Source organism: Aptenodytes patagonicus, chromosome 4, assembly GCF_965638725.1.
Source record: "Aptenodytes patagonicus chromosome 4, bAptPat1.pri.cur, whole genome shotgun sequence".
NCBI lineage: Eukaryota > Metazoa > Chordata > Aves > Sphenisciformes > Spheniscidae > Aptenodytes > Aptenodytes patagonicus.
The window spans coordinates 55,224,475-55,249,109 of record NC_134952.1 but is presented as its reverse complement, the minus strand read 5'-3'; the positions used below and the strand labels follow the sequence as shown (position 1 = coordinate 55,249,109).

Sequence of the window (24,635 nt, the reverse complement as noted above, 5' to 3'; positions counted from 1 at the left end):
ATATCAATAATAGAGCCACACAGACACATGTATAAAAGTTTGGAATGCTGAAATAAATCTTAATGAGATTAATTTGTGGGTAAGGTATATAATCAGGCTTATAGAAAATTGCACTGGTTTTCTGGTATGTGCCTCTGCTGATCACTTAAAAATCCGGGTCACAAGTCTGGCATATAAAATAGCTTTGCTGTACACATTTTTCTATACATATTCTTGCATCAGTACAGCATGAAAACAGACTGTTTTGTGTTACAGATTGCCATAACTTTGGCAAAACAATTTCACAATTCCAAATGAATTAAGAAAAAACAATGGTGACTATTTGCAACTCTTCACATGTTCTGTAATATTAGAAGTCTTAAGGGGATGGATGTGGTAGGAGACAGCCTGCAAGGAAGTTCATCAAAGGTGTGATAAATTCTTGTATGCCTCTCAGATTTTATGGCACAGCTTTCTACTCCACACATAGTGTTCTCCTACTGCTCTCCATTTATACATTCGTTTAAAAGGGGAATAAATTAACTTAGAAGAGCAGCTGATAGAAGTGGGTCAGCATCTTGGAGTGAGCATTTGTGGCTTCTCCTTGGGCTTGTGTTCAAGGATATAGATCAGTAAGGAGAAAGCAGGTAAATGGTCAAAATTATGACACATAAATTTGTGATGTGGTTCTGAAAGTTACATTTGGGTTCAGTTATGAGGGGTTAGCAGATGTCATGTGCCATTGGCATTTACTAGTGAATTTGATGTTGCGTTCTTCAGCTTGGCTTGAAGGGAGTTTGCAGAGCTGCACAGATTATTGATGGCAGGGTTGCGAATGAATCTGGTGGTTTTTATGGCAGTGTTGCTAGGTCCTGACTTTCTGAAGTGCTACTCTACATTAGCCAAAATGGAGCCTGAACTACCACATAAAGTCCATAATTGTCACTCTTCATCAGTGCCTTTCAGGGAAGGACCGCAGTTGGAGTGGTCTCCCAGCCAGTGGCATAGGTACCCCCTGTGCCATAAAATATAGGGCCTGGGCAGGGCTTTTCCTTATATGTTTGACTCACGGCACACATACCGAGTGGCTCTGTGCACAAGCAGGACAACGTCACTCACTGTGCCAAAATTGTTCTGCATTGGCGAGATGTATTTGCCTGGGACATGAGAGTAACTGGACTGACATTGGGGCCAACTTCCAAAATCTTTAGGGCACACTGGATCTCTATACTTTGGTGGTTTTCTATATAATTGCTAGCAAGTGGCAAATATGAATATAACTAAGTTGTTACACTTCTCTTCGCTATACAGTTCACGAGTATGTAAAATGTATATTGAAAAAGCTATTACTAAAGGAAAATTAAACTGGGAAGGCCGTGAGAGTCTTGGGAAGGCTGTGATAGTCTTGTGGTGTATTAGATGAATGCACTGAAAATCACTGCTTCGCTGCATCTAAATTCTGCCTCTTAAATTTAGGTATAGCACATCTCATCTCCTGGAAGTCTATGGTGCTAGCAGTTATATTCTATTGTTTAGCTTAATTTAGGCCTTGAAAACATGGAAGCCAAACACTTAGAAAGCAGCTGTTCATCTGAATGTATTAAGCAATTTACTTTAGGTAATGTAGCCTATAAAATTTTAATTTTGGATTAAATAAACCATATCCTTCAGCATGACTCTTCTACCTCGATGTTCAGAGAATGAAATATGGGCACATTTAGTGAGTTTCTCCTCCAGGATGCTCCAGTGGATAAGGGTCAATAGTTTCCTAATGAAAGCAGTCAATAGCAATTTCTCTTAGTAAGCACAAAGAAATTAGCATTAAACAACAGGCATCAGTGGCAAAAGTTTTATGTGATTATGTGGTTGGACTGCTACAGGCTTTAGGAAATAGCTGTAGCGGGTAGCATACTACTACTCAATAGATAGGAAGCAGCTTAATTATATCCCTGTTGACAGGAGATGCATAATCAAAAAAAGTGTCTAAACAAATTGGCAACAAATGTACAAATATTTGTGTCTCTGTGTGCAAAGGTAGGCATGTTTTCTACAGTGTTTATATTATGCATTTTATGTCTCAAGATGTGGAACTAAGCAGATGTTTTGCTGCGGAAGAAAGGCTGAAATGATTTCTTGTCACAGTTCCTTCATGAATACTGTTCTCACCCTAAAAACGTGTCATCTCTTGCCTCAGTTATTGTGGCAAGACTGCGTGTGTTTTACCTGCACTCCTCTAGGGACAAGACCTTCAGCTGATATTGAGAAATTTTGCTCTACTGGTGGTGTTTGAAATATCATTTGGAGCTGCTGAAGATCTGGCCCTTCTTTCCTTAGTCTTGCAACAGCACAGCACTGAAATTATGTAACCTAAAGCATTAACTGAGGCTGTTTTCCTATATGAAATGAATATTATACCGCAAGTTTCAGACCAAAATCCCACAGATGCCGAAGAGAGTTTCTCCATTGACTGGAGTCAGCGGGATCTAACCATGAGAGGGTGCAGGCAGGGATGTTGGTGTGGGTGCAAGTAGCTCCAGAGGCTATGATGGAAAATTCAATTATCTCAAACACATCTTGTTTTTAATTTAAAAAATCTGAGCCAAAGCATGTGTAGCAATTTTCTAAGGAGAAAAAGGTTAACCTATATCTAGAATGGTTTCATAAACACATGTAAAAATAACCATCCCTGAGAATCAGTGAACACCTCCAGCCTTTGCTTACTCCTGTTTATTCTTGGTATCAAATTAGCTTTTGACTTATGACTCCGAGCCACATGTAGGGTCTGTTATGTAAGAGACAGAAATTCAACAGAATTCATTAATCTATGTAGAAAATGTTAATAGCCTGGGAGGCTTGGTCATGTATTGTTTGTCATCTGTTTGTTTTTAACTCCTTGTTTTTAATGTGGTCCTTCTAAAGCTCTTCTCGATTTTTCACAGCAAAATAGAAGTCTCACACGGTCGATACCTAAGTTTGTACAATCTCTATCATAGTATTGATTTGGGACAGGTGAGGAACTCAACTATTGGCAGACTGAGGAATGAAGGAGCATTTTTAATATGGCTGAGATGAGGTTGTGCCAAGGGCTCTTTATTCATCTGGATTCCAAAGCAATTCCTCATTGCATCTAAATAACATCAAGAGAGGCAGAGAGGCCAAGTAAAAACAGGGTAGGATAGCAAGATCTTAGAAACAAGTCTCTTCCAAATGTTGTCCAAGGCTGTAGGCTGTGAGAGACTGAGGGTAATGCCTGTTTAATGTGTGGCTTTTAAAGACTAGTTTTTCATCTCTTAACATCTTGAGAAAATCTAACTTTTAGAATAAAATTAATATAATAAGCAAAAATGCTTTTTGAATGGCAGGAGAAAAAAATCAGGTATTTTTGTACGGTGGCACAGAGAGCAGTCATTTTTTTATTAGTTTCGAAGACCCATGCTCTCATGTGCTAGTTTCTTCAATGAGAAAAGTAGCTTAGCACTTGTATTATATCATATACTTCCAGAGCTGTTGTTTGATAGAAAAATTTAAGGCATGGGTAGTTTATTCAAGTCTTGATTTTATTCTTGGTAGGCTACTGATTCACCCAGCAAAAGAAATTGTTAGGATAAATTTTTCTTCTGCCTGATTCATTCCACAGTTCCCTTTCCAGAGAGCACAACTTTATTGCATGTTCAATCTCATTCTCTGCTGTTACTCAAAGACTATGCCGCAGAGATACACACTGCCTGTCAGAAAAAGCTTTGGTCTTGGTCAGCCATGACTTCATGAATAACCAGGCAGAGAATTACTCATGTCGTTTATCCAGGTGGTGTTGCGATAGCAGCCTGGTTTGGAGGCAGCTCAGGCAGAACTGAAATGGTGCTCTGGGCTGCCCGTGCCACAGGCATAGGGCAAAAAGTGGTGTTTTGACTTCCAGGCTTCACGTATCCACACAACCCCATGGTCGTCGTCTTCATTGCAAGCAGTGTCCAGTTGCTGTTTAATCTAGAGCACAGGGACACCTGGAGCAAAGAAACAAATTGGCATTTATTTCTTCATAAGCCCAGGCTCCTCCAACAACAGAATTTGCAAGATCAGTATTATTTATTATTATTTAAATGACAGTTTTACTAGAAACCCCAACCGGTTGTACCAGGTCTGTGTAACGTGTTGCACAGGCAAAGGACACGAAGGCCACTTGCTACTGGAAAGACTAATTGTGTGCCTGAATAAGTACAGAACAGCGGTAAATGCTCCCATTTGCATGTACATTCAGTGTGTTAGCCCAAATCCTTCAGTCCCAGCTGGCTGAAGGACATACTATCCTGACACAAGGAATAGCTCATCAGTTGGTACAAGGCAGTGACTTACAGTAGCCAAGAGTTGGGTAAGGATTCATCTGACTCTGCACAAAAGCCCATTTCTGCTGGAGGAATAGGAGATGAAGCATTTGAGAACACCAGAGCAAGTCAGTAAAGGTGCCCTATATTGTGTAACTATATTTTGGAATAGGACTGGTATTATTTTTCATGGAATAATACTAGTAGGAGGAAAAGCCTGTGTTCAAATGGAGCAATGGCACAACGTAGATGTCTGTAATGTGGATCGAAACACAGTACAATTATCCCAAATTAAGGGTTATAAATGCAGGATATTTAGACTTCAGTTCAGAGATCCATGCTTGTCAAGGTAGGGGAGTGCTCACTATCCAAACAAGTTAACTCGCACCACCCCCAGTTTACAACCCTATTATTACGAGTGACGCATTTAACCTTTCTGGTCCTGGATTAGGTTAAGATGATCTCGAAGGGCAGTTCTTCTAGGTTTTTCTCCTCTGTGGCTGTGTGATTATGTTGCGTTCCCATGCCTCTGGCCTTCCCGTGGACACACACATTCCCGTGTGCACCTACGCTCCCTCTCTCTGCAGTATCCCCTTCTTCTGCCAGGGCCTCCCACCCCATAGCTGTGAATGCCTGCTCTCCTTTTTTCAAGACTGCTGCCATCTTCCCTTGGTATCAAGACACCGGTGACAGAGCTGTGCTATGGTGCCCTCTCTCTACACGACCATTTCCTTCATTGTTTTCAAAAAAGTGAAGTTGCCTTTTTCAGGAACTAGCTGTAGTCTCAGTTCCCTTGTGAATAATGGGAGAGAAATGTTCTCAAAATAGCCACCTAGCAGTGGGTAAATTATGACCTTTGTTCCTTTCAGAGCAATAGGAAATTATGGCCATTTGGAAAGATGGCAATTCTACATTAAATTCTCTATGGTACAATCATGTGCTCATGCTGGAAAAAATAAAAATGTGCTGAAAGTTAAAAAGAATCACTGGAAAAATACTAAAAGGTTCCCTCCCTTCCCACATGCCCAGCTTCTGCGTGCTAGTTCAGTGAGTCCCTGGCTATTTCTGACTGCATAATATCTAGACATACCGCAGCTTGCATTTATCTTAGGCACCACTGGTACAAACACTGTTGAAGATCCAGCATTGCAGATTGTGATGGAAGCTAAATATCCAGGGTCCCAGGTGGACCGGCACACAATGTACTGAAGACAAACCTGTGACTTATTCATCGCTTTTATTGTCCAAGTCATAAAGATTAAAGTGGCTCGGTGCCTGCAAATACAATTCAAATTGTGATGTAGACCCAGATTTAACTCAAAGGGATGCATAATGCATCCATCTTATTCCATAATGAGAAGAAAATGGTCTGACACCCACAGGCCAATTTCTTGAAGGGCTCATTTTAAAATAAACTCATACATTAATCAGTTTATTTGCATTGTCTTGGAAAGAAACGGTTCTTTGATCAAAGTCATAAGCTCATTACGGGCGGAAGGTCAAGTGTCTTCCTGCTAGAAGTGTAAATACTTTGTTGCATCTGCGCCTAAATTCTGTAATTTTGGGAAGGCTGTTGTAGACATGTAGCCATGGCTTTAACTTCAAGGCTAAGCTCACTCCATTCTAGATGCAATGTGAACGTGGTGAAAGGTCATCTTTGCCCCTGCAAGACTTCAAAATATTAAGAGGTAAAATAAGAGTGGAAGGAATAAAGATTACTGCTACAATCCTACGGACTGAATGGCTTGCCTGTGGTTACTCAAGTTGTCTGTGGCAGAGCTGGGATTGACCTCGTAAGCCCTGTGTACACATCTGTCATGTAGCTCAGCTTCCCTCCCCTCAGGACTTTGCCACGGGGTTTATGTTATATTGGGCTGGGCTTGTTTCCTGTGTGACATGTTAAATCTTCCTTTCCATGCTTGGCAGGAGTGCACTTCACGTTGTCCTCACGTAGGATGTTGAGAGCATGGGGAAAGCCAATAAGGGACGTGCATCAGGTGCAAAGTCTTGCTCCCACCTGACTGGCACATCCTTGCACAGAGAATTGAGATATCATTGCAGCATGGGACACAGCTGTTGGTGGCTGTAATACAGCATGCTTGCAGATTTCCTGGCAAAATTCATATAGTCAGCACACAGTATGCTTTACAGCAATGATAATCAAATGTTCCATAATGATGTATGACTGAAAAATAGTGCTGGCACTCACGGCCCTGCTTTCACAGGTTCTTCATATTAATGGACAGCTTTGCCAATTTTCCCTCTCCACCGGGGGGGAAATTCATCCAGGCAGCTGGGTTGCATTCAGTTTTGCAAACCTCAGGGCATACTCAGCTTGCTCTAGAGAGACAGGACCAGCAGCACCGTACGTTCGTGGGAATATTCCTGAATCATTTCTGAAGTGCACCAGGTACTGGCTGGGGCTGTAATGGGGATTGCTGAGAGCTTAGTGCAAGTCACGGCGGGCGCCTGCTTGTAAGGATATGTGAAACAGCAGTGGCTGCAGCTAGCACGTGATTCGGGGAGCACACGAAGACCATCCTCCATCTCCCCTGCTTCTGTCAAAATTCTGCAGGAACTGTTCTCAGCACAGCCAGTGGAAAGAAAAATAATAGGCAGCTCGCAGGCTGCGGTATTATTATTCGGCTGGTATTGACTGGCAGTACCAGGACACTGCAGAACTGCCTTTCTCTAGCTGTTAGCCGATCAGCTGTGACAGCCCTAATAATGGTTATGTCAGGAGGCAAGTAAAGAGATGCCGCAAATGGATTGCACGTGTATAATTGCTTCAAAAACAAATCTGTTAATAAAAGGAGACGAGAAAATTGACAGGAAGAAATGGCTTATTGCATGCTAATTTTCTCTGGCTTTCATATTCTGTCTCTCTTTTTTTTTTTTTTTTTAAACTCAATTGGGTCACTTCTTCTGGAGAGAATCGTGGTCAGAAAATTGAATGTGGGGAGGAATTCTATACAATAAATAATTACAATGATGTGTTCTTCCAAACAAGGATCAAGTTCAGGCAGATGGATTTGGCTGAAGAAATGTTACCAATCTGATGGCTCTTTCAGATTACATTTACCCTGTTACAGTCCTTTGAGTTTATAGGCAAAGGAGAAAATAAATGGAGTGGCCCAGAGAGCATAAAATCTCAACCCACATGTCTTCAAAGGTCCCATGACGTTGTCCCACCTGCCTTACCCCTCTAGAGGAAACAGAAGATACTGCAACTTCTTGTTCATAGAAATGTCAACATTCACAACAGAAGAAATGGATTTTATTTTCCCAGCCCACACCCTGTCAAGATCCATGTGGGTGTTCTTGAATTAAGATGCTTTGCCTTCTGCACCGTCTCAGTAAGGTTGCTAGTGTACATAAACAGAGGTATTTACGGAGTGTATAAGACTGACTAATATCTGTATCTAAGCAGCTGAAACCTGTGTCGTCCCAGAAATAAGATAAGGGAGCCCTGAAGCAGGGGAACAAGAGAAATGAATGGATATAGCTGATGAGACAATAAGGCTAGAAGTAAATAATTTGAGAAAATTGTACCAAATAATGGGATCAATGCTACTCGTGATAAAGGCAATAGTTTTCATATGACATTAGTGGAAGCAGCTACAAGACCAATAAATACAAGCTCGGGAATGCCCATTTTGGTGCAAGTTATTACTTTTCAGAAGGAAACATTTAGTTATTCTTTCTAAAGAAAAGCATCTCTTTATCTCTATAAAGTGAAATATATCTATATTCCCCAAATATATTTAGACCCGCCAAGTCTCCAAGCTGTCAGCTGTAATGTGAGTCGTTCTGACTGCAGGAACCCCTCCTGAGCTGGGGCTCTATCATGATGCTGATGTACAAATCAAAATCATGTGTACCCTGCTGTAGTTTAATGGTAGAAAAGGTTGGTGTATATACACTGGGATATAGATATTCAGGTAGTTTTATGAACTTTGTTGACAAACATTTGTTTAGTTCAGAGTTACAGGCTGAGGTGTATTCTGACTTGCAGAGTGTAGGTGGAAACAACCAAGTGGAAAGGACCTGTTTGGAAGAGGCGGGGACAGCAGTATGGTTTATTTTTTGGTTTATTTCTGGTCTGAGGTTGCTGAAGATGAAAGTTCTTATTGTAGAAGTCGAGTGATACCTGAGAGTTGTGAAGTTAATTTGTGCTCTTGCTGGCTTTCTAATGAACACTCTTCTGTTGCATGAATCTTGGCACCTAGATTGGTCACAATTTGCAACCTCAGCAAAGAGCCCGGGAGTTAGATTGCTTCAGAGATAAGGTTTGCTCTTTTAAAGCAGTCTAGTAAAGCTAGACAAACTTAAAGGAAGAATAGAGTCTAATCTCTCTAGGCTATGACAAAAATCTCAACTCAAAGTGACAACCCTACCCCTAGAAAAGTTTGTCTAAGTGATGACTAGGGATAATCTAGAAGAGTGAAGACTAGACTGAGATTTCAGAAAAGTGGGTTTGACTCCTGATTCAACCAGTTTCCAGTCTGACAGGGTCCCTGTGCTGTAAACAAAAAAGGAAAAGAAGAAAAAAAGAATTTTTGTCTCCAAGATGCATGAGACCACTGCTGACAGGGAAATGGACAGGTTGTCTGGCAGGGGGGCAGGATTACTGTGCACTTGCAGGAACTCCCTGATGGATCTGGTTTTGGGTGTTGGAGCAACCAGCCTAGCATTTTTTCTAGTACTTAATTCATGCTACAAATACAAATTTCAAAAAATGTATCTGGGGAACAGTTATTTTCAGATTTGTAAGGAGATATTAGAAATGGCAAATGATAAGAGCAGTAATACAACCAGGGAAAGTGGGACAAATATGAAGAAAGATTTGAACAATATTCTTTGATGTTATTCATTTAACAAAGATAGAGAAGACTCGTTTCATAGCTGACTGCTGTGATCTGTGCTAAGATAGTTTATGGCTGCATCAGTTTTTACACTTTTCCTCAAGTTGTTTGGGGATGTAGCATTTATAGTGCATTATTTAAATACAATGCATGCTTCGTATTCATGCTTTCCTTAATTAAACATTCTTCACCGTGGCTTGGGGTTCAGGAGAGCAGTCGCTGCATGAGCTCTCTCCGCTTGAGCAATGAAGAGCAAGTTGCTGTACATGACAGCATTTCATCTCTGTATGGCTGGGGACAGTAATGCACGAGCAGCAGGTGAAGGCATTAATCTCCTTAGCTATCCAGAAATGAACTGTCATGTACAGCAACTTGTTCTCTGCTGCTGCTGCTACCTAGTCCCCCTTTCCTTTTGTGTCCAAGATTACCTTTGCATACATTAAACATATTCTTGGGTAATGACATTTTTCCACCTGGGAGTAGCAGACCGGGGGGATGTGAAGCCGGGAGGTGCTGCAGTCCATGGGGCCAGGCAGTAATGGTGGTTGTGGCAAGCATGGAGGTGGTGGGGATGCTGCAGGACATCCCCTTTCCAAACCTGCAGGTCACAGGGTTTGAGGGGTGCTATGCGGGAGATCCTCGGGAGTTTAAAGAAGCTGCCATGTGTGGGGCAGTAGAGAAACAGGCTGGTAATTTGTTCTCTCTGAAGCATGTGCGATACATTAGAGTGTGTCCCCAGTACCCTGGCCCATTTGCTGCCTGGCTTATGTGTAAAATAGTCCTTTCCCAGTCAACTTCCAAACCCTTTGGGTTTCTACTCACCTGGCCAGAGCATAGACTGTCCTACATGGATCCAGGAGGATCCTGGAAGAGAACAAGTCACTTAAAAAGCAGCTCCAGCTGTGAGTGAGTAAATCGTGCAGAGCAGTCTAACTTCAGCATATTGGCAAAGATCAACATAATAGTGGGGTTTTTTGGGGGTGGCAAATTCAGGTGCTGTGCTCTGTTTAGTGTCGATAGGGTGACAGTGTACTACGCGTTACCAAACAGCAGAGGTGGACTTGGGAAAGAAGCAGCTCATCTAACAGAGATTTTGTTCATTAACAGGAAGCTACAGCCCAGACTCCTGAGGCAAAATGCTGACTGTCTTGCTCGTACAATACCTGTTTTCAGCTATGTTATAATGCATTTTGGCATCAGCGCTGAGTACGGTGGGAATCCAACCAAAATACACCCCTCGCTTTAAGTATTAGCAATAAGCTTCTGAGGTTTCTTGCATACAATTACTACCCAAATGCACAGCTGCTGTTTTAATTTAGATATTAATTTGCTTGTGTGCTGTGATTTTGCCACTTAAAAGGAAATGTGGCTCAGAGAGTGAAATGGAACTATTGCAAATGACCTTTTTGGTGTAAAACCTTCACATACTATGGCTAATAATTAATGTTACATGTTTTCTACCCTTTCTGCCCCAAGCCTTGTACAGTCACAGAATGTGACCTTCTACCATATATTTACAGATGTTTGATTTAATACTACTGTGCTCTGCTGGTCACAAATTAGAAACCTGCTGAATGAGGCTACCTAACGTCAAAATGAACTTGTGCTATTCAAGCCCATTTTGCCAAATGAAGAGCAGAAAAAGCTGTTTAAACTAACTGGAGAACCACTTTAAACTGTAGTCTCTGGTTAGACACTAGAATAAAGCGGGATTACCTCTTGCCTTCTTTAAATATTAGAATATTATTACTATTGCATAGATGAATGGATTTTGCATGAATGTGAGTAAAAAAGATCTGTAGTTAATTATTCCGAGAGTTATAAAAGTAGGTAAAACTATTTAGGTTTGATGTTGGCTTTTGCGAAATTTCTGTCCTTAATCATTCTTGTCTCTGCTTCTTGGCTATTAATCTTTATCCATTTGTAACAACATAGGGAGATTCCTGACCAGTCAGGTTTGCTGAACTTGAGGAAAAAAGGATGGGAGGGACGTGGAATTAAAAAAAAAGTGGGTAGAGAGCCTAGAGGCAAGAAAGAAGAGGATAAAAATGGGGAATAAAAGATAGGACAGAAAACCCAAGAAAAGGGATAAAGAAGGTCAGAGATGAGAAAACAGAAAGTGGGATTGAAATACGTATGTTTTATGCTCAAATTAGTCAGATAGCTTAGGTCTGTGTTTCTCTAGTGACGGCATTTATGATCAGGACTCGACAGATTCAGCTGGGGCTGGATATCAGTTTCCTCAGAAAGGCTGGGGATGATGGGGAGGGAGATTAGAGCACTGATTCATTGCTCCCCAGCTTCCAGCTGACCTGCTGAGGAGTGCTGAATAAATAAATACGATACAGCAATACAAAACACATCCAGCAAAGCCTGCAAATTAATTGCATTTCCATTATTCCTCTACAGTGTTTCTTTTTCTTTATATTTTGGATTCATTCATTAACATTGCTGTGCTGTCTTTTTGAGTGCAAGTCCGTATTTTAAAAATCAAAACCAAAGGAATCTATTTGCTTCTGGTTAGGGCTAAGGCTCTGGCACAAGCAGCAAAGTTACTTGTGCAAGGAGTTGAGACCTCAAAGATTTGCAGTTTTGGACTAGGCTGAGATACAGACAAATGCGATTTCTTGGAATGATCTGGGCTATTATTGAACGATACCGCTTTCTTTAGACACAAGGGAGTCAATGGCAGGTATAAATGACCACGTGTCCCAATACAGGCAATGCACATTTAAGGGACAGTTTCACACTGGCTAAACGATATTGTCCTGAGTGCTGTACAGTGTGTTAGCACCTGTGGCATCTACAAGACAGAGGCAGATATCTCCCAGCATTTCTTATCCCTGCTGCTAGAGGCGGTCAAGCTAGAAACACTTCAGGCCGCCTTTTTGCTCTGTTTCTGCATGTGTGCTTTCAGCTACTGAAACTCAATACTGTTATTATCTGACGTATAGTTTCAGAGTGCTTCTGATTCAGTCCAAACCAATTCACAGCACTGAGGAGAAACAGCGTATGTAACTTGGTAGTGAGTCTTTTGCTTCTCAGGATCTGAAGCCCCTCTTCCAGTGGCATTTTCTGTTGGCATATTAAGAGATAGCAGTCCCTGTAGGAACCTTACATTAAAAATGGATGTGGCAGACAAGAAACTATTTACAGATACGGAAGGGAAGCAAGTCAGTTTGTGATAGATCCAGGAGTTAAACTTTGGCTGCCTGTCTCTGAACATCAGCATTGTCTGTCTTTCCACAAAACATCAGTGCTGGATCTGTTCTCAGCACTTGCTGGGGATTTCTCTACTTTAACTACCATTACCAGTCATAACTGTGATTTCTGAGTATTTAGGTTTCCTTTTCTTTTTCTTCCCTTGTTTGTTGTTCCTGTTAGTGGCCACAGAGTGAACTTGAAAAGATTTGGAGACAAAGGGCAGGGTGGTTGCTAGGACGGGTGACCACGCACTTTGCTGGTACTGGAGTTTCTCACGCTGTGATCCAGAAGAAGTCTGATGGCACATGTCAGAGCTTCCCACAGGCACTGCATGTTTGCTATCTGGTCTCAACAACTTCTGTTTGAGCTATCTTGGGTACTCCTGATGATGGAAAGGGTGATATTTCACAGGCACTTGGGCTGAAGGTTGAGTTGGAGGTAAAGCAAAGTCAGGAGCCTGCTGTCTCAGGTTGCTCTTTGAATTTTAAGATTTTTTTTTTTTTAATTGTTAGAGAGTTTGAAAGTAAGAAATCAGCAAGACTTACGAAATGAGTGTGAATGCAATTAGTCACTGCAGGGGGAAATTTCCAATCTGTAACTGAATACTTCAGACCTTTTGTGGACTCCTGAAATGACTGTGTGGATGCAGGCTGTTTCTGTAACTCGTATGAGAGGGACTGTACTGCAGTTTCCCTCTGTGGGCCCTGGGATCCATCCATCATAGTTTCCAGCTTTAGAATGATAGGGTGGGTGTTAATGTCAATGAACTAGCTGCATTCTCCTTCCATCATCCTTCATTTGCTGAGTGTACCGATGGTGGGGGTAGATTGGCAAGAGGAGAGGATGTGCTCTCCTGTAAAAAAATGTGTGGTCAAAGAGGTACATTGTCCATCAGTTTCCTCAAATATGCAGGCTCTGCATCAAGGGTGATAGCTCCTTAAATCATCCTGTATGTTTCCAAAGTAAATAAGCCTTTCTTGCTTTCATTTTCCCTCAGAGAGAAATCTTTGTATTAAGGTTTGGTTGAACACCTTATTATTAGCTTTATTAGTATATATAGTACACACAATCTGTTGTTATTTGCATGAATGCAACCATGATATTCAAGCAGACCAATGCTTTTCATCTGCTTACAAATGTCTCATGTATTTACAAAACCAATTGCCAGTATAAATAAATAAATAAATGTCTGAGTCATGTTTCTGATCCTAGGCAATAATCCGTGTTCTTCCATCTGGCTCCCTAAATACCTGGGTGCTTAATTCAGTAAGAAGATACTTATTTTTTCTTTCCCTTTTCTACTTCTTTTAAGGTTGATTTTTTTTCGCCTTTTCCACATCTGGTGCTCAGATTCCCAGGTTCCCACCCTCCCTTTCCCCTCCTCCCCAGAAGCTCCTGCTTAGAATTTAGCTAATGGATTTCTAATTCAATTTGGACTTCTGCTGGGATAAATCAGCCTCATACAAAATAGTTTACGGTTCTTGAAAAATTGGCTGTGGATGAAATTAGGTAACTAGCACCAGGCAAATAATAATCTCATTGAGAACCATGGAAGAAAGTAGTGAGTAGGTAGATATTCATGAGGACTAATGTTAGTCTCAGGACACCAGTCTCACCAGGGTGCCCCCAGCCCATGGAGAGAGCCCTTCAGAGCACCCAAGGTCAGGCTCCTGCTCCAAATCCTGCTCTTCAACCTCTCTATCGATACAGAGGAAGACCAGTGGCAAAACTTGCATCAGCTCCAAAATAGCCAAACTTTGCTTCCTAATCGTTTCATAAACATAGATTTGTTTGTGGTCCTTTGGGTAATTGTTGTTTGCTGTTTAGTAAATGATGCTGACAGGTATTTTGGAGAAATTTTGAAGGAAGAATCGGAGTACTGAGTTGTTTACTCAGTTCGAAGGTAGTGAATTAGAGTGCTACCTATTAGGCTGCTACATCCGTTTTGCAGATGGGACCCTGAACCTGGCAGAGTAGATTTCCCCAAGGTCACACAAGAATATCTATCCCCTGGGTCTCAGCTTGATGCCTTAACCAGGTGGCTATATGACTGAGCTATTATTTTAGGTATAGGCAAGTGTCCTGTGTTCTCTGGGGTGGAGTGGTCCCACTAACTAGATTAACTGTGCACTTCAGATAGCTCATGAAATCAGGATCCATGACATCCCACTAGATCTCAGTTTTATTAATCACGAGATGTTGGATCATCACTCTTTGCTGAGAAAAATGCTTGCATTGAAAGCATTAGAAATCTGGGAGCAGAGCTCTGCAGCAGTTTTAATAATGGGAAAAGTAAGGATAAAAATAGCCATTCTTGCTAGAACCAAAGGATTGACATTTTAACCCTAACATACTGATGCAAGAAGCAAGCTTAATTATTAATATGAAACAACATGAAAAGCTAAGAAAGTATTTGCAAATTACCACATTCAGTTACAGATCCTCTCTCAAGCTAGCAGTATGGGACTCCTTTCATTGTGCCCTAGCCATCAACAATATGTTGCACACAGATTTATCTATATTAAACCAACTTCTCCTGTGTGATATGATTTACCGCTGGCCCTAAAATCCATCTGCCTACAGCTGACGACTCTAGTCTGAGCTCTGTCATTGTTTCTAGTACATGATAGAGCCTTAAGAAATCCTCGTGTGAGAAAAGGTAGGATCAATTCTTCATTTGTGCATATTCGGGACACCACATTCAGACTGTTGAAATAGCAGTCCGATGAAGAACCTGAGTCTGAACTTTTAATTCTAAAAATACATACAGATTTAATTATCCTTGGATTTTTCCTGAATTGTATGCTTTGGACTATACCCAGGAAACTTGTTTCTAGTATGCGTTGAGAATATATTTTATGTGCTATAAAATGCATCCTACCAGCTAACCACAAAGGTTAAGTTAGGTCTTGTAAAAAGAGATTTTTTGTATTATTGTAACAGGCATCTACTTTCATGTTCATGTAAATATGGCAGGCTCTGTCCTGTGTGACAAAGAGTGCCTGAAGGGGACTCGAGAATGAATAGGTTTAACAAAAAGTGTTTTAGCCTAAGCCTTGTCCATCTTTAATTAGTTATCAGGGTTAAAGGAGGGGTCAAGAGCCTGGAGCTGCTTCAGGACTAATGTGTCAAAGGAAAGTGAAGCCTAACACTGAAGAGGAAATGATGCTCCTCAGAGGTTTAATAATTTTTTGACCCTGTGTCAACCATTATGACTACTAATGGCAGCTGGGGCAGAAATGTTTCAAATTAGACTTTGCTTGCAGGTGGTTAGGAGGGGATCCCATGCCATCATACAGACCCTTCACAAGCTAGAATTCAAATGGAAAAAAATGCATTTCAGTTTTACAGGCGGGACGGAAAATCTCGTGGTCTGACACTGAAGTTTCTCCGTTGCCTTCATATCAGAGAAAACAGAAGTAGCAATAATATGCAGCCAAACTGCATGAACTCTACCAGCACAAGCATGTCTAACAGGAGTCGTGTTAATTTTCTAATTAGATTAAATGCGTGGTGCTCACACTTACGGAATACAGTGTGTGTGCTGGACAAAGTAACACACACATGTGTACAAAACACTCTCTTTTTATTACATGACAGAGTAAGGGAGGTAAAGTTTCAGAGACAGTCTGCAACCCGCTTTTTTTTTTTTTTTTAAGCATGAATATTTTATTAGTTTTAAACAAATAGAAAGAGAGAGCAACAGGACAAAGGAAAGCAATCTTCCACAGGATAATAATTACCAAGAAATGTCCCTGATGTCATCTGCTGTTTGCACAAGCACTGTAGTTCTATTTTCAGGTGCTGTACTTTTGATAGCCTTGGCACAGTAACTGAGCCAACCTTATCCAGTAGCTCTGTAGAAGCACAACAGCAAAGTTTCCATCGGAATTAATGAAAGCGTTGCAAAGAGGGATGTGACTGACGGTGCACAGGACAGGGCAGCAGAGAGACAGGACCTTTGCCTCTTCCCTTGACATTTCACACTGTCAGTGCTCGTAAGTCAGCCTCACCCCCTGATGATTTGCCTCCGTCCTGTTTTATCTATTTATATGGTTAGGCAGCCTCATGATAAATAGCACTTGCAGATTACTGAGTTAGATTTCTTATACTGACAACAATTATCATAAAGCTCGTTGCTCAAAGAACAGCTTGGTGCTCTTCATATGCAACAGAAAGTATTTTCATTGCCTTGCGCAAAATCATACCATGTTCTGGCATTTTCCTACACCGAGTCCAATGCTAACAAGTACCTGTACCATCTCTTGCATGTTTAGGCAGCAGCTGGTAGTCTGACAGACTTTGTCTCAGGGCAACGATGAAGTTCTGCATACAGCACCTTAAATGTCATGTCTGTGTATATACCCACATTTTCCGTCTTGGTTTCACCGTGGGATGTATAAAGAAATACCTCTCTCTTTCAGAAGGCTGCAAAAATCATTTTGAGGACACGTTTTGTCTTTGGTTTGCCTCTGATCTGATTGATGACAAAATTGCCATTAGCCTCAAGAGAAGCAGAAACTTTAATTATAATTATGAATTAAACGAACTGGGGGAAGATGCCTTTTCCCCAGACAGTAACATGTAACTTGCAAGCTGCTTTATAAAGCTGGTACAGTTGGTGTTTTCCTCATCCAGACCTGATTCGCCTTTTCCTTACTCTGATGCAAATCAGATCTGTCTCCACTGGAATTAATTGTTGATTACTAGCAGTGCAGTTTACTAGGGTAAGCCAGGCAAAATATATTCCAACCATTGACCTGAGAGAAAGAGATGGTGCTATCAAAGCAGGGGAAACGGAGCACAAGCTGATTGCCGTAGGTAACATGGTTGCACAGTGTCCACATGGACCATGGCCAAGTGACAACTGTTTACTCTTTCATCTTCCTCTGCCATTGGTTTTATATCTGATCGTGCAGCATTCATGTGAAATAGGAGCTTGAAGAGAAGTGCACAACGCGAGGGGCCTCTGCTCAGTGCGGTGCTGCCAGTGGGGAGCACCAGCAGCCGCTCATTGGGCTTCTGCGACTGTGAAATGTCCCTGCTTTTGAACCACAGCTCCCAGTCTTAGCAGGCACCCTGCCTAATGCCGAACCGTGCACTGCTGTTGCAAGGGAAAGCATGGCATTTTCTTCCCTCTTTCTCTTTGCTGAGAAAGGCTAGTCGAGGTAAGGTGGGCATAACGAACACGATTACTATATTAGGCCTTTGGTAGCCTATTTATTTATTTGGGATGTCCAATGTAGTAGGCTTGTCATTGAGTAACGGAAACCTCCTTCCTGAACTCTTTAGTTGAGCCAAAAATCCACTATTTCAGATGTCTTAGATGCCCATCATCTGGGTTTTAGAAAGAGCTCCATGTTGGTGCCTGTGGCTGACAGTGGATCACATATTGCTTCCCATGCCTCTGTGGAAGTTGCTTCTTTGGTAGGGGTACAGGAGGATAGGAAAGGATGTGTTTGGGTTTTGTTTGACGTGTGTGTGTTTGGGGGGGAGACTTTTGCCCAGCAGCCTTCTGATCTATATGTAGCCACTCAGTGGATATGTTCCTCGTTCTCTAAGTGCATGCAAAGCTTGCATTTAACCTCCTGGGGATGTGTTGTTAGGCTGAGATCTGCTAGGAGGGTCTTCACCGAGCCACTGCAGGTGCGGGGGAAGTTCGTTCCTCTTTGCGGTCTTTATTTAGTCTGTTTCTAGACTGAAATCACCCAAAAAAGATGAATATTGCATGCCCTATCGATTTCTCTATTGCTTTTCCCAGACCATGCCTGCACTTTGCTTCTCCTGCTGAAAAGAGCATTTCATTTTGTGGGTGCTCAGTAAATTTGAGTCTGAAATTCCCTTGCCCTTGCTCCCCTGAGAGTTCAGCAAGGTTCAGCAAGCATCTGGTTTGTGGGCTGCCACAAAACCAAGCCTCGTCTTCAGGCACATAAAGGCCTGCAGTGAATTCAGCTACAAGCAAGCGGATGCCGGGCTCCCAAGCTGGCCAAATATTATGCTGTTATAAAATTGCAATCTTCCTGGGCTATTTGGTGAAATCTTCCACTTTTAAGATGCTGGAGAATAATGTGTGATTGCCTTATTGCATGCCCACCTTGCAGTCAGCTGGAGGTAGGGCTGACAGAGGATGAGTGCTGAGAAAGCCACCCTCCTCCTCGTCTTCCCCCCGGCAGGGCAGGAAAATATGCTTTCTCTGTCAGGGCATGGGGCTATGCTTTGCTGTGCCCATTCTCTGTCCCTGTGTGGTCTCCAGGGCTGAGGCGGGGACAAGAGGGCCCTCTGACACAGAAATGACTCGCTAGTAATTCTTAGAAAAAGTCCTGTTTTCTCCCATTTCTCATTCAACTTGGCCTAATTTTTGATTCATAGCTCCATCGGTGTTACGGGACCCTGAGGTGGAGGCAGGCTATATGGCATACAGGATTTTTTGTTTCCTTGCTTCCCATTTGGTGGCACCACGATACTGTGTGCCCTTTCTAGGAGGACAGAAAACCCTGCGACCAAAGGACTTCCAGCTGAGCAATTTTCCCTTCCTGAAAATGTGTGCACTGTAAACCAAACCCTTGCCTCCATCCTGATAAGCTGTCTTACTGAGCTAGCACCTGCTGTTAATTTCACAGTAAACAGTACTTGTTGCTCTAGAAAGCTTTTTAATCATAACATTAAAAAACTGAACAGAAATCCCATCCATACAGTTAACTCCAGCTGCCTTTCTTGCAACGTGTGGGGAATGATCTTGCCAAGTGATGGGCATCCAAATGCAAATGGAATTAGCTCTGCAGCCATTCATTTTAAATTGCTCTTGAATCATTCTGAAGTAAATTCCATTTGAGAAGAATTTGCTTCAGGTCTCACACAAAGAGATAATGGTCCAATATATTATGATCTAAGCAATAATAGTTTAAGTCTCGCAGTTCAGAAATATAGTGAGTTATATGCTGGGTTGATGAGAATTAAAGCTTGATATATAGTAATAAAACTAGTGATCTAGAGATTAATAGATTGGTGTACGGAGCACAATATTTTCCTGCCACAGATTAGAGCAGGGGTACTAGTCCATAAAAAGGGAAGTATACCATAAAATCTCCTTTTTCACTTTTTATGCATGAAGAGCAATAATATGTACAGTTTTACAAACAAATGCATGAAAAGAATAAAGACCTTCCCTAGCATCAAAAGGTTCCTGACTCGGGCAAAGATTTGTTTTACCTTAGAAGATAATTGAACTAAAATTCCGATGTGTGACAGTCCATGCCAGCTTCTATCAATGCTGATTTCAGTGACACTTCACCTGTTCCTATAGATTTTACATTTGACTTGCCTTTAAAAAAATACATAGTTGTCAGATACTACAGAAGGCAAATAAAAGAGCGTATCTGTACTTGGGCCAACAACTAAAATAAAAATTCGAAATTAAGTTTATAGATTAAAATAGCTTTTAAAAATTTATTTTCTTAATATGAATGAATCACATGAGCGATACCAGTTTAGCGGTACCATTAATCATGTCTTTTGTCTGGCTAATTGTTGTGGTTTAACCCCAGCCAGCAATTAAGCACCACACAGCCACTCACTCACTCCCCTCACAGTGGGATGGGGGAGACAATCAGAAGGGTAAAAGTGAGGAAACTCGTGGGTTGAGATAAAGACAGTTTAATAGGTAAAGCAAAAGCCGCGCACGCAAGCAAAGCAAAACAAGGAATTCATTCACTCCTTCCCATCGGCAGGCAGGTGTTCAGCCATCTCCAGGAAAGCAGGGCTCCATCACGCCTAACGGTTACTTGGGAAGGCAAACACCATAACTCTGAACGTTCCCCCCTTCCTCCTTCTTCCCCCAGCTTTATATGCTGAGGATGACGTCATATGGTATGGAATATCCCTTTGGTCAGTTGGGGTCAAGCTGTCCCAGCCGTGCCCCCTCCCAGCTTCTTGTGCACCCCCAGCCTGCTCGCTGGTGGGGTGGGGTGAGAAGCAGAAGAGGCCTTGACTCTGTGTAAGCCCTGCTCAGCAGTAACGAAAACATCCCTGTGTTATCAACGCTGTTTCCAGCACAAATCCAAACCACAGCCCCATGCTAACTACTATGAAGAATTAACTCTACCCCAGTCAAAACCAGCATGCTAATATAAATCAGTCAATAACAACAGATGGACTGTATACTTTATTATGTAAAAATGAAGATGAATGTGACATACTGCAGAAGTAAACTTGCAGCTCGAAGTTACTGAGCACAGAAGGGTTTTGTTATAACAGGGGAGAACAATGCGTGCCTCGTATTTGCATTTGATCAAGCTTGTAAGGGGAACTTGCTGCACATGGCATTGACATAATGATTGGAAATGAAGTATGTGAATTTTCAGTGTTTGTTTGTATCTACACTCCCACATCACTCCCAAATGGTTTAATTAGCTTTTTTCCTCCAGACAGAAGAAAAAATATCTAATTCTTTAGGAGAGTTAAATAAGAGAGATATGAAGTTTGCTGCTTTGTTGTGCCATGGGAAGATGAAGATTTTAAATAACCAGTGATAACCATCAGGAAGATTCAGATCAAAGTCTCAGGCAAGATTTATCCCCTTGTACAGATACGGAGCACGCAACGAGAGGCGACCCCCATCCAAATTGTAGGCCCGGCAGGCCATATGGGTATAACAGAGTCATCCCTGAAAAACTTAAGTCAGAGTTTAATCTTTGTATGGACAGAGCAATGACCTGTGTTCAACCAGAGCCGGTCAGGAGAAACTTTGATGGAAGTGTTTATTAGGTTGTTAGAAACTGTGGCCTTGTGAAAACACAGATTCATGAGTTTGCTTCCGTTTTACCAAAAGTTCGATTTGTAGGGAGTTGCAAAAAATCTCAACACAGTCAAATGTCCCATATTGACATTTTCAGAGGTAAATATTTGTGTTGGATTTTTAAGAATATTTTGTTATATAATTACACTGCCGTTATAATTATGCTCGCATGTTGCTGCAAGCATTACATTGAAAGCATAACAGCGTATCAGTCTAATTAAAAAAAAAATGAAATGCAAGACTTGGATCCAAGATGTGTGTTAAGGTTGATGGTTCAAAACCCTGTCCCAAATCAGCAGCCGAATCGGCCAACTGTCCTAAGCCGTGCCGCAGCTGTGCCTGTTGTGATGGGCAAGCCATCACAAGGGGTTTTAGGGTTCTTCCTCCTCAAAGCGTCCTCATCCCGAGAGGTGAGTACCGCAGCCCAGCACAGGGGAACCATGGCTGCGCACCCTGTCTACCTTTAAACCACCATCCTGCAACATCAGCTGGTGGCGGCTGGCGTGCCTGGGCGGGAGGGGAGTGGTGGTTTGCCTCCCGGCAGCAGCCGATCCCATCTCTTTGGGGAATGCAGGGAACACCAAGTGACTTTGGCTGCGCTTTGCACAGGCTGATAAAGCCGCCTGTTACCTGTCAGCGGTGAATAGCAGGAGCGAGGGGCCCTGAATGCTAATGGAGGTAAGACTAGCTTTGCAGTGTGACTGGGTTTTTTTCTGCCAAACACAGAAAAACCCAGTCGTGGTCGTATTCTGGATGCCCCTCTTAAGAATCTGCTCTATAAAAAAAATAGCTCCAAAGTTGCTACTAATAGCAACGGTACGAGGGCAGGGATTGAATGAATATACTCCAGTTTAAAAAACAAAAAAATATCTCTTAGCTGCTATCTTAAATTTATTCTAAAAGTGCAGATTTTAAATGCCAGTTTCCAGGGACAAGGCAGCCTCTGTGCACTCTGTGTGACAGTTTGTGAATGGTTTCCATCTATATCCCTAACATTTAAGATGTTCAGATGCCTCTCAAAAACAATGAGAAAGAGCGTGGAAAAATAAAGCTGAGCTTTATTATTGCTTAAGAAGAGTAAGGTGGAATTATAGCAAGAAGCCAGTAAGAAAACTGGCTTGTACCTGACTGCAGGATGCCAGGCTGGTGTAGAGAAACAGCTATCGCCACAATCAAAACATGAGACTAGGTTGTCGTGTACTGGGCAGTACTGTGAATCCACTTTAACATAAAAATATTTAAACTATAGAAGCAGTTACCTTCAGGAGGGAAGGCCCAAGCCCACACACATTCTCCAGGCTGATTAAAGAAATAATTTTTAAAACCACCTTTCTTCTTTTCTGCAGCTTGCTGATCCCTCCTTTTAGACTTTCTAGTTACATCTTTGATAAGATGCAGTTAATTGGTCAGGCAGCGTAAGTACTGTCTTTGATAATGTGCAGAAACCTAGTGGTGAAAATAAATACATTTGTTCTTCCAGTCACCAGAAATTAGTGAAGCAATACTTGTTTAATTATAAAACATATGTGTGCTTTGTTAGTTTCCATCTGTCTGCTCGCTGATTTGCAATTAAATGACCAGAAGAAAAAGATACGTCCTGTGGCAATTCAGGGGAAATGATTCATCTCTAATGTTTCTGTGTTGTGGATGTCTATGGAGCAGCGTGTGCGAGAGGGAGAGGGAGGGAGTGGGGAAGAGGGGGAGGTATGGATAGAAGGGGATGAGGAATGCTGAAAAACCTCTTGCTTTGCTTCAAACATGTTTTATTGTCATGAAACCAAATGTGGACTCCCATTAACTTATTGTAACTCGTCTTTGTCTTTGGAAAAAATGGGAGCAAAATGGAGCAAGGAAGGAATACCTAACGGGGAGAGAAAATAGGATTGCAGTAAAAGGAGGCTGGTGTGGTCAGAGTGAAAAGGAAACCGCAGGAAAAAAGGAAGGATGGAAAAGTGATAAAAATTAAATTTAATTTGAGTATTCAGAGATGATTAGTTGATGGAGATGGAAATGGAATTGTTATAGTATGTCACAGATTTTCCCTTTGCTAGGAAAATACCAGGCCTTATTTAGTGACACTTTCTTCTATCATTGCACCAGTTCACTTCTATTAACTCTCAGGGGGTGATGCGGTAGTGAGTCAGGCCTGTTGCTCTTTGTAAAATGAGACACCCAAAAGGGCAGGAGTGTTTTTAAATTAATATGAAGGGAAAAAAAAAAACAACAACAACACAAATTGGTGAACATATGTTCTCCTCATAAACAGTTCAAGAGGTTCACAAAATCTTTTGCTGTGTAAGGTATTCCCATCACTGATAAAGACGTACAGTCTACCTCCATATAGCTACATGGATGGGTACCATATTACCTTCTCCCCCTGTCTCCTTCAACTGTTCCTGTTTTTTCTTGTCTTTCTGCAAAAGCAGTAGCTGGAAGGAGAGCCTTTCATGTTCCTTGTAACTCTGGACACAGCCTGCACAGGCATGTCTCAGGTACGGAGAGGTAGCCATCTGACATTTCATCTTCATGAAGACTGGCAGGGAGAAGATAGCCAGCCTTCCGCAGTATTTTTAGTTTGATGTTCTGTGGTGTTTATTGATCATCAGCAGCGTCCGTCACTGTGTATGATGATAACTGCTTCAGAGGCAGAAAGGGGGAGATTGAATAAGGCCTTCAGGACTGTCAGCTTGCTGCTGGTGGATCTCTCAGTAGTTGGTGCCCCCCCACCCCTTTGCTGCTGGGAGCCTCTTGGATGTTCTTGTGCACTGACGGCAGGTGGGGAGGTGGATGGGAAGAGGGTTATTCTCTGCTGAATTGGTGCTTTCTGATGTGGAAGACTTCCTCTGCAGAAAGGGGCAGAGGGATTGTAAAGGGGGATTTGTGAAGAGGGAGGGAGAGAGAAAGGAAAGTATGTGTGTTAGGTGTTTTCAGTGTTGCCTCCTGTGTGTTGGATTCTTTTCCTCCTTCTCTAGACTTCTCATATTGACTTTATTCATTACCAGCAGCACCAGAGAGGTGCAGAGGTTCCTTGCGTCAGTAGCATGCGTCCATGTTGGCCCAAAATGTCACCATCTCACAGCTTCTCTGCCCTATGTCCCAGCTCTCGATTCCTCTCCATAGTGAGGACTGCACAGACCAGTGTACTACAAACAAAGTAAAGAAAGCATAGCTGGGCACCTTCATTAGCAGTCTTAGGAAGAGAGTCAGAGTATGAACAAAGAAGCACAGACTGGACTTGCATTTAGTCTTTTGCCCTTAGAGCAGATTTCAAATTGCTCATCTGAAACGAAAGGCGCTATTTCCTATTTGTACCAGCCTCAGCCAATACTAGCTATGTGCATGCACTTGATTAAACAGTGCGATTAGTCACTATTGAAAAGTGTGACCTTGAAGCTTCCAAAAGTTTCTATTATTTCTTTTTACGGTTTTGCAGGCAACTCTCCCAAGCGCTAACATAATGCTTTATTGCTAGTA

At 42.0% G+C, this 24,635-nt stretch overlaps 1 protein-coding gene across 2 annotated transcripts in view; it reads left to right on the top strand.

Moving 5' to 3' along the window:
* Positions 1–24,635, top strand: part of UNC5C (unc-5 netrin receptor C) — a 272,875-nt gene that overhangs the window by 146,259 nt on the left and 101,981 nt on the right. The gene's annotated exons all lie outside the window — the stretch shown is intronic.